General features: G+C 40.9%; 1 pseudogene; it reads left to right on the forward strand.

Annotated features, from left to right (window-relative positions):
- The first annotated feature begins 5,153 nt into the window (after positions 1-5,153).
- On the forward strand, positions 5,154-9,695 carry LOC121568428 (annotated as a pseudogene).
- Positions 9,696-10,985: the final 1,290 nt, after the last annotated feature.

Here is a 10,985-nt window from a genome sequence, read left to right on the forward strand (position 1 = left end):
GATAAGAGCGTCTGCTAAATGACTAAAATGTAAAAAATGTAAAATTGCCTTAATTTTACTAGACCCCAGGTCTGCCTTGGCCGCAGCTAATGGGGTTCCATAATAAATACAAATACACTCACACACACAGACACACACCATGAGGGTCAGATACATAGTTCAATAGGAGAAAGAGAAACCAAGACATAGACAAGGGACAGATGGAAAGAAGAGAGCAACCAGATGGTTCTAGGTTTACGAAAATGTCAGGTAGAAGAAGAAGAAGAACAAGAAGAACAAGATCAAGAACAAGAACAAGAACACTGAAGAACATGTAGGTTGGAGGGGTTATGGTGATGTTGTTTCTGTACACATTCTATAATGTTAAATACAAGTCAAGTGTACAAGTTAACCCTAACTTGCTCCAGGGGTTCCGTACTGCTATGGCTGCCCTTACGAAAAAAGATTGCAGTCAGAGTGCAGTATAACTGCAGTACACTGTAGTTTAACTGTAGTCAGAGTGCAGTATAACTGCAGTACACTGTAGTTTAACTGTAGTCAGAGTGCAGTATAACTGCAGTACACTGTAGTTTAACTGTAGTTAGAGTGCAGTATAACTGCAGTACACTGTAGTTTAACTGTAGTCAGAGTGCAGTATAACTGCAGTACACTGTAGTTTAACTGTAGTCAGAGTGCAGTATAACTGCAGTACACTGTAGTTTAACTGTAGTTAGAGTGCAGTATAACTGCAGTACACTGTAGTTTAACTGTAGTTAGAAGGCAGTATAACAGCAGTATGCTTCAAATACTGCGTCCAAAATAAGTGTTTTTTTTACTGCAGTAATTTTGCAGTGACTGCAGTTACAGTGCAGTATAACTGTAGTTCACAAGTCATTATTCTGCAATTAATGCGTCCAAAATACCACAGTCGACTGCAGTTATTGCACTTTTACTGCAGTTTCAAAACTGCTCTCTTTTTTTGTAAGGGTGACCTTGTAAAACAACACATTTCACTGCACCTATCTGGTATATGTGACAATAAAACACATATTTTTTGTTTAGATATATATGTATATATATATTTTATACTTTTATTGAACAAAGAAAACATAAGATGATGCTACAAAAAACTATGCATACAGAACTAGCAAATACTTTTTGATACATTTTCTTCAGTACATGATATGTTTATTTTTTTACCTTTATTTTGACAGGGAAGTGAACCACATAGAGAGATACAAAAGAATGGGAAAAGTGTGAGTGTGTGGCGTGCTATAACAATGTTGTCTGAACCAGTTGTCTGATGCTGCTGTATGACACTGCCATGTTGTGGTGCGATATGGTAATGCCACTGAACGTTCTCACAGAAAGGGGTTGTATTCACTAGAAACCAAACGAAAGCAAACGGGGAGGGACTAACCTGACCCTGTCTAATAAGAAACGCTCGTTTTCGTTCCAAATAGTTTTATTATGGTTTGTACGGTGTGCCCATACGACCCTGTTATGATCACATGGTCAATTATATTAATCTGATTACACAGCGATATGATGACGTTTCATTAAAGGGTTACCGTGTTTCCTTATGCGTAAGTAAACCCCAGTATCCCTTGGTGCTCTTTAATACGTGTTTTGTTGGCCAGAAGACTGAAAAGATTACAACGAGACCAACAATACCAGCGATAAAATCAAAGACCTACTGTATCAGCGCGATGCCAGGGAGTAAGTTACAACTTTGGGGAAAATCAACCAGCCAGCTATCAACTATATGTGATATGTGTCTCATTTCAAGTTGAATGTCAAGGTCTGTTTTTTGTGTGCTCCAGTATGAAAGCTAGCTAGCTAGCTAGCTATATTCTTTACATTTTATAAACGTGTTTTGTGTTTATTGCTCTGCTTTTTGACAGTCTTAAGGAGGAATGTAGGCATAATCGTAGCCCAGATCTGCACTATCGTCTAAGCTTGATGTACATTCCCGGTAATACACTCACTCCCCAGTGGACCGGCCCCTACATAAAGCATCCTCCATTCAGGCTGCAAATGCATAATTTTCCTCCTTAAAGATGCCCTTTGCAGAAATTGCACAGCCATTGATTCATTTCCTGGTTGCTAAAATTCTAGTTTGCCTAATTTCAGTTTATGTGACAAAACAAGCAAGTATAGAGTAGAGAATCCTTGTACCATGTAAACCTAAGTGAAATATATTTTCCATAACCAAAAACATTGTATTTTCAGCTGTTTGAAGTTGGTGTGCAAAGCCGAAAGGAAAAGAAGCAAAACGAAATTTTAAAACGGCAAGCATAGAAATAGTACACATAGAACAGATCTATCACTTCTTAGACTTGGCTTCAATGAGAATGACAGATCTATAACTCACAGTTCTATGTGAATTTTGCCAGGTCACCCAAAAAGTTACATTTACATTTTAGCAGACGCTCTTATCCAGAGCGACTTACAGGAGCAATTAGGGTTAAGTGCCTTGCTTAAGGGCACATCGACAGATTTTTCACCTAGTCGGCTCGGGGATTAGAACCAGCGACCTTTCGGTTACTGGCACAACGCTCTTACCCACTAAGCTACCTGCCGCCCCATATCGTAGCTTTTAATGGGGAGAAGGTGGAAAAATGTTCCTCTCACTTTCTGAGTTTGTGTATCATCAGGAAGTAGCTAGCATTCCTAGGCATTAGCCACTAGCATCATTGTGAAATTTGTGTTTTACAAAGAAAGTACGCATATTTTCCCCATTCTTTTCCGCCTTCTCGCATTTCATGTTAGTTCAGGAGGAAAATGATGCCTTTGCTGATGAGTATTTTTGTAATAATAATGTATTATTTATTTGTTTTTGCTCAATCTGATTGGGAGGGCCTGGCTCACCCATGCCTACGCCCCTCGTATACAGTATACACTACAGTATTTAATTTGCATATAACCCTGCCCATTCCCTTCCCTCATATCCTAATTTGTGCCACCCATAAGTGAGAAGCCTACATGCCAAGTATAGACTATATATTATGTTCCTTACAGGTTATAGAAAAGAGCACAACCTCTGAGTTATCCGTTTAGACCTCAGTCCTACCTACCTACAGGTTATGGAAAATGTGCTCTTTGAGTATTTTGTCGAGTAGGTTTCCTCAAGGAGAAAGACCCCATTGCTATGTCAAAGATAATAAAACAAAAGCACTATCGTAAATACTACAGTAATGTCTGCAAGAACACTACAGTAAATACTACAGTATACTACAGTCTGCAAAAACAATACAGTAATTACTATAGTATATACTCAAGTTTTTATACTATACAAGTACTTATACTATAGTAAACTATAAATCCTACAGTATACTACATTCATGTCCGCAACACTACACTAAATAGTACAGTATTCACTAGTGTTTATGCAGACTTTTGTCCTGTGAATACTACAGTATTTATACCATAGACAGGTTGAACAAAACCGACGCGTGAGCAACTATGGGGCAAACAGACGGGGTTGGCTTAGATTGCCCTTACAAATAAAGATTGCATTTTTGAATGTGCATTAAAAGTGCAGTAACTGTAGTCAACTGTGTTATTTTGGACGCAGTATTTGAAACATACTGCAGTTATACTGCACTCTAACTGCACTCTGACTGCAATGTTTTTTTGTAAGGGTGTTGTTGGGTTCTATTTTTCTCATAATTGGATCTGTATGTGATGAAAAACTTAGAAGGAATGCATTAATGAGGAGCATAGGTTTGTACAATACTGATATAAATTGTTTCACATAACAGGCTGTGATTCATGTAAGGAACGTTAGGGGTAGGACAGATAAGACTTGTATTTCTTACAGATACGAACACTCTCTCTTTGTTGTCTGTGAAACCGTCCTTGAACGTGGGTACATGGAGTACAGATTGGAGGGGTGTCTTTTGGGTGCTGACTCCACAGGTTATTAGGATAGCAACTTATGCCTGGGAACGGTGGAGCGCCAAGGGGTGGAGCGCCAAGGGGTGGGACTAACCCGTGCGCCAACGGATTGGCTGAGTAAAGTCTAAACCACACTCAGTCCTTTACTCTGATTGGCCAACAGAAGAGGTGGGAACTCTCTGTCAGAGTATTTGAGAAAGTACCTGTAAACAATGGTTTAGTTCTCTGAGTGCCCTGCGAGGTATTTCAGTGGACCCGTATATACGAACCTTCATACTTATCATACATACATTTTGCATATAATAAATTAAGCTTGGATTGAAGATCTCTTGATTCTTATTCCAATACCAGATTTGAATTACGCAATTTCTAACAGTGTTGACAACATGTGTATATATATAGAAAATTGAAAACATAAATACATTTGCACAATGAACACTTGTTTTCTCTCAAATACATCGTTACAGTTGTTGGTTAGCGAGCTAGCGAATTTGAGCCATATTAGCATAGACGTGACATCAGTCAAAACACCTCAAAACAAGACATGGTATCAAGAACAAGATAACACCTACGATTCCCCTCATGGCAGCTTTCTTGTAATTGTTGCTAGCTATCTGGCCTTCCAGAATCACAACAATCATGCAGACTTTTGCGCCATTGAAGCGTGCACATTGTTTCCGTGACGTTGTCAGCTAACCCATCTATAGTATACTATAGGATTATTTCATGCGTGTGCCCTTGTTCTCTGTGGTGGGTGTTTGTGGTAAAGTCTGGAGGAAGCTGGCTGGAGCACAATGCTCTCTCTGCACCACAGCTGACAATTGACCCATCATGGAGGCGACGGTAGTGTTTGTGAAGTCAGCATTGAATCCAAATAACAGTGCCCTTGTTAGAACTCGTGGTAGAGAATGTCACAGGCGGAATTCTGGATGATTAGGGTGAACTTCCCAAGCGGAATTCATAAGAGCCAGGGTCATTATCATTACTACTGATTATCTGGGAGTATAATAGAATGTTTCTTTCACAATGTCTTCGAGATCCTTCTAGCTCCTTCTGTAAAACAATCCAATATCCTACATCTCAGGTTTCACCTACTGCCATTGTGCCCTTGAGTAAGGCACTTAACCTTACTCAAGGGAGGGGGGAGGGGGGAGGGTAAAAATGACAGATCTCTGTTTCACAATGGACAAAGAAAGTTGTATGGTTTTGTATTTCATTGTACATATTTGTTTGTGTGTTACTCCAGGCTGAGCTACCGCAGTTGAGTGAGGAGGATGCGTAACCGACAGAGGGGGAGGTCAGCTGGGCCTAATCCTCCTGGCCTCCCAGGTCTTCCAGGTGGGGGTGGATAATGTTCCCTCTGTGACGCTGGCTGTGCTGGGCCTCAACGTCTACCTCTTCTTGTGCTGGGCCTCAACGTCTACCTCTAGGTGTGCAAGCCTACTGGCGTGGGGACTGTCGCCGCTGCACCACCTAGACGACTGGCACCTGTACTTCAACATGGCATCCTTCCTGTGGAAGGGCGTCAAGCTGGAGCCCCGGTTGGGCAGCAGCTTCTATGCCTGCCTGCTGGCTGTTTTCTCCCTGCTGACGGGCATGATTTATCTGCTGCGGGAGATAGGGCTCTCGGCGATCACCCAGGACCCCTCTTACAGTATACAGTGTGCAGTCGGCTTCTCAGGTACTAGCTAGCTACAGTGTCAGTGTGTTTGTTGTTATGCTGCTGAGGAAGGTTTCTGTCCATCCTCACAATAGTTTGGGCCATGGGATTTTTTGGACCAGGAAAACCCCAAGGTCATAGTTATAGACCTAGCCTAAAAGTGAATGGGCCTCTGTTGGTCAGTAAAAAGTTGGGGTCAACTCTGTTTTTCAACTCTGTGAATTTGCTTCCTGAATTGAAAACTGAATTGACCCCAATCATGCTGTGCTGTGAGTGGCATGGTGAGACTGAGCTGTCTGTCCTGTGTTGTAGGAGTGCTTTTCGTCTGAAAATGCTGAGTAACCACTACCACCCAGGAGGCGTCTCCTACGTGATGGGCGTCCTAGTGGCCAATCGCTACGCCAGCTGGGTCGAGCTGGTGCTGATTCACGTAACGTCACCGGGGTGAGTTCTCCTTTGTCGCAGGAGTAGTCAGACACACAGACTTTTCTCCCAGTCCAGCTCTCACACGTTTCCAATAAGAGATGCTCATTTTAGTTTTTACATTTTTTACCGTTGTGTGCCCAAATGAACACGGCCCAGGGTTCATCGTAAGTTCACTAGACAGTCTCTTATTATCCACAATAGAGGGCTCTGTCAAATAGTTCTAAATGAAATGTTTATACAAAACATATAATGCTCTATGTAGGGGAGAGTGGGGTAAGTTGAGCCAAAGAGGTAAGTTGAGACACCCTTGTTTCTAGGAAACCATACACAAAATCGATATTTTTACTAAATATTTAGGAAGAGGTCATCATTTCATGGAGTCTGTGAAGGAAGAAACCACATGGAAAAAGTGGTAAGCAAGTTAGGTCCAAAAAATTAATTTTCATCAAGTCAAATAAATGTATTGTGTTAGAGGTTTCATGATTCTTGTATTTTTTTTATTTTTTATTTTTTATTTTTAAAAATCTAAACCAAAGTAGATCATTTTAAGATTGTTCAATACATCAGTTGGGGTCTGTATAAGCTTCAATATGAGGTCCTAAACCTAGCATGAAAGTGCATCCTTGTAGCTGTGTGAGCTAATATAGTTAAAATGTTTGCCTTGGGGTAAATTGAGCCAATGGCAAGTTAAGCACATTTAAGTGTTTTCTTCCAAGGTGTAATGCAAGGCATTATCACTGAAATATGAGGTAAGCCTGTGTTAAAATACGCTTTAAATTATTAAAAGACCAAAAAGTGTTGAATTGTGTTTGGAAAATAAAGCGGCAATATTTCATTCAGTACAGAAATGTGTAGGCGGCTTAATTTACCTTGTCCCGCGGCTCAACTTACGCCATACCCTGTAAGTTGTGCCAAGAGAACACTTTTTTTGGACAAGCTATGTTTTCAAAACTGTAATGTTTACATTAATTCCGATTATTTATTGGGATACGCAACAGCTTGAAATATATGTAGATATCTTTGTTAGAAAGAATACTATATTTCCCTTGGCGGAGTGATGCTGAATGTAATAAATTGTCAACTTACCCCACTCTCCCCTAGGAGAGTGCACAACCTCACTAGCGGGTCTGTAATGCCTGATAAGTGTCTGTTTATACAGTGTCCGTCATGTGAGAAGTGTGTGTATGGTAGTGTAATAACAGTGCTCATCTTGACAGAACAGATCTTGTTTCCCTAAAGTAGTTTGCTGTGCATATGTTTAATTACGGAGTCGTGTGTGTGTGTTGTAGCCAGGTGGTAACACGCTCCTCTGTGCAGGACCTCCTTTGTGGGACACCTGGCAGGCATCCTGGTGGGGTTTCTCTACACCGCTGGTCCTCTGAAGATCATCATGAAAAAAATAGCAGGTTTGTGTGTGTGTGTCTGTGGGCAACATTTTCCTCACGCTAAAACATGCGCAACGAGCTCAAAAACCTGTGCAATGACGAGTTTGGCATTTTTGTGTCACCTGTATTTGTGTCTGCACGGATCCTGTAAAACTTTGGAACTGTGTAGGTGGAGCATAAAATGGGAGTGTCAAGGAGAGGTATGGAAGAGAGTATGCTTATTAGCATTTCCACATACAATATATACTACTTTGCATGACTTTAACGAGAGGCTAAGAGACAAGATTAAAATGGGGACAATTATCAGTGACAATCCATAATATAATCAGCCTATGAACGAGGATGTTGTTGCTTATAGGCCAACTTTGATATTTCCCTAAAATACTACACACTACATGACCAAATGTATGTGGACACCTGCTCGTCGAACATCTCATTGCAAAATCATGGGCATTAATATGGAGTTGGTCCCACCCCTTTGCTGCTATAACAGCCTCCACACTTCTGCGAAGGCTTTCCACTAGATGTTGGAACATTGCTGTGGGGACTTGCTTCCATTCAGCCACAAGAGCATTAGTGAGGTTGAGCACTGATGTTGGGTGATTAGGCCTGGTAGGCATTCCAATTAATCCCAAAGGTGTTCGATGGGGTTGAGGTCAGGGTTCTGTGCAGGCCAGTCAAGTTCTTCCACACCGATATCGACCTTGCTTTGTACGGACCTTGCTTTGTGCACATGCTGAAACAGGAAAGGGCCTTCCCCAAACTGTTACCACATAGTTGAAAGCACAGAATCGTCTAGAATGTCATTGTATGCTGTAGCGTTAAGATTCCCCTTCACTGGAACTAAGGGTCCTAGCCCAATCCATGAAAAACAGCCCCAGGCCATTATTCCTCCTCCACCAAACTTTACAGTTGGCACTATGCATTTGGGCAGGTAGCGTTCTCCCGGCATCCGCCAAACCCAGATTTGTTTGTCGGACTGCCTGATGGTGAAGCGTGATTCATCGCTCCAGAGAACGTGTTTCCACTGTTCCAGAGTCCAATGGTCCACCACTCAAGCCGACGCTTGGCATTGCGCATGGTGATCTTAGGCTTGTGTGCGGCTGCTCGGCCATGGAAACCAATATCATGAAGCTCCCGACTAACAGTGATTGTGCTGACGTTGCTTCCAGAGGCAGTTTGGAACTCGGTAGTGAGTGTTGCAACCGAGGACAGACGATTTTTACGCGCTTCAGCACTCGACGGTCCCGTTCTGTGGCTTGTGTGGCCTACCACTTTGCGGCTGAGCCGTTGTTGCTCCTAGATGTTTCCACTTCACAATAACAGTACTTACAGTTGACCAGGGCAGCTATAGCAGGGCAGAAATTTGACGAACTGACTTGTTGGAAAGGTGGCATCCTATGACGGTGCCACGTTGAAAGTCACTGAGCTCTTTAGTAAAGCCATTCTACTGCCAGTGTTTGTCTATGGAGATTGCATGACAGTGTGCTTGATTTTATACACCTGGCAGCAACGGGTGTGGCTGAAATAGCCAAATCCACTAATTTGAAGGGGTGCATTCTTTTGTGCATTCGGAAAGTATTCAGACCCCTTGACTTTTTCCACATTTTGTTACGTTACAGCCTTATTCTAAAATTGATTAAATTGTTTTTCTCCCTCATGATTCTACATACATTACCCCATAATGACCAAGAAAAAAACAGTTTTTAGAAATTTTAGCAAATGTATTAAAAATCAATTACTGATATCACATTTAAATAAGTATTCAGACCCTTTACTGAGTACTTTGTTGAACCAGAGATTGATGAGAAAAAAACATGTTTTAATCCATTTTAGAAGAAGGCTGTAACGTAACAAAATTTGGAAAAAGGGAAGAGGTCAGAAGAGTTTTCTGTTTGTTCTTATGTCCCTTAGGGGGCTCCGCTCAGAGGACAAACCTCATATGGTTTCAACATCCCAGGAGAACTGACAGCAGAGGAGATCAGGAGGTGGCGGCTCCAGAGGATTGACCACTTTGACTGACCACTGACTGACCAAGCTGGACCACTGGTTCATTGGAGGATAAAAATATCTCTTTCCTCAAGGAATACTACACTGAAAAACGATCGTATTTTGTCCATCAGTCCACTGTTAAAGGTAGAATCTGTGAAATGACGTTGCACGAGCAGTACTGCAGATATTGCGATGAGCAAGATGCAAGACTACGCTCTCACTCAGTCACATACAGTATCTGCGCACATGCACTGGTTCGCTTAACGCTCTTAGAACGTGGTAGCCACGGGACCAAAACAGCAGAGAAGTTTAGACTCGCGCTCCAACGCTCTTAGTTGTTGGGGAAATGTACCCACTATGCTGTTTACTTTGTGCATCTATGTCAGATCGCTGACTCTACCTTTAATACACTGTACATTTTTTATTCAGTTGAGCAAAAGTTTTCCTTGATGCATAATAATTTTTTCTCAACGGAAAGGACTTTATCTTGAAAACTGGACTGCTGACATGCAACAAAATGTGATTGTATTAACAGTGGACAAATTGACAAAATACTAAAAGATCGTTTCTGAGTGTATTTTCATTTGTCATTTTATAAATATAAATATTAAATATATAATATTTAAAAACGTATAAATATTATGTAGCGAAAACAGCCAAATATATCCAAATCGGATTTTAGTAACCACACTGTCGGCCTGGTAGAACACATAAATTATGACAGATTTGACAAATATTCACTTTGTAGTGTCTGCTTTATTGAATGGGCGCCAATGCTATCTAACCTCACGGTTGGCGTGCCATTGATCTCTTACCGTATGTATTGGGCTACTATTTTATTATTTTCAACTATCAATTATGATTTTAAGACCTGTAGTACTTGAACGTAATAATAGGATTACCAAATATACTGAATTTGTCTCTTGGCAAATATGAAACAGGAATTATATCATTTTATACAATCTTTTAGAACATTTATATTAAATATATCTTGTGTTATAAACACTGCATTTTCCCCCTTAGTTCAGTACATTAAAGACTACACTTGATCTACTATGAAGCTAATAATACTCCAGTAACCATTTACAATTACCTAAACACTGGCGATCACACACACATCACTTGGCGGCTTCCACCCGGTTACGTAACCCTGCACCTTAGAGGCTGCTGCCCCATATACAGTGCCTTGCAAAAGTATTCAGCCCCCTTGGTGTTTTTACTATTTTGTTGCATTACAACATGTAATTTAAATTGATTTTTATTTGGATTTAATTTAATGGACATACACAAAACAGTCCAAATTGGTGAAGTGAAATGAAAAATAAACTTGTTTATAAAAATTCAACAAAATAAATAACGGAAAAGTGGTGCGTGCATATGTATTCACCCCATTTGCTATGAAGCCCCTAAATAAGATCTGGTGCAACCAATTACCTTCAGAAGTCACATAATTAGTTAAATAAAGTCCACCTATGTGCAATTAAGTGTCACATGATCTGTCACATGATCTCAGTATATATACACCTGTTCTGAAAGTCCCTAGAGTCTGCAACAACACTAAGCAAGGGGCACCACAAAGCAAGCGGCACCATGAAGACCAAGGAACTCTCCAAACAGGTCAGGGACAAAGTTGTGGAGAAGTA

This window comes from Coregonus clupeaformis, chromosome 6 (genome assembly GCF_020615455.1).
Source record: "Coregonus clupeaformis isolate EN_2021a chromosome 6, ASM2061545v1, whole genome shotgun sequence".
In the NCBI taxonomy this organism is placed as follows: Eukaryota; Metazoa; Chordata; class Actinopteri; order Salmoniformes; family Salmonidae; genus Coregonus; species Coregonus clupeaformis.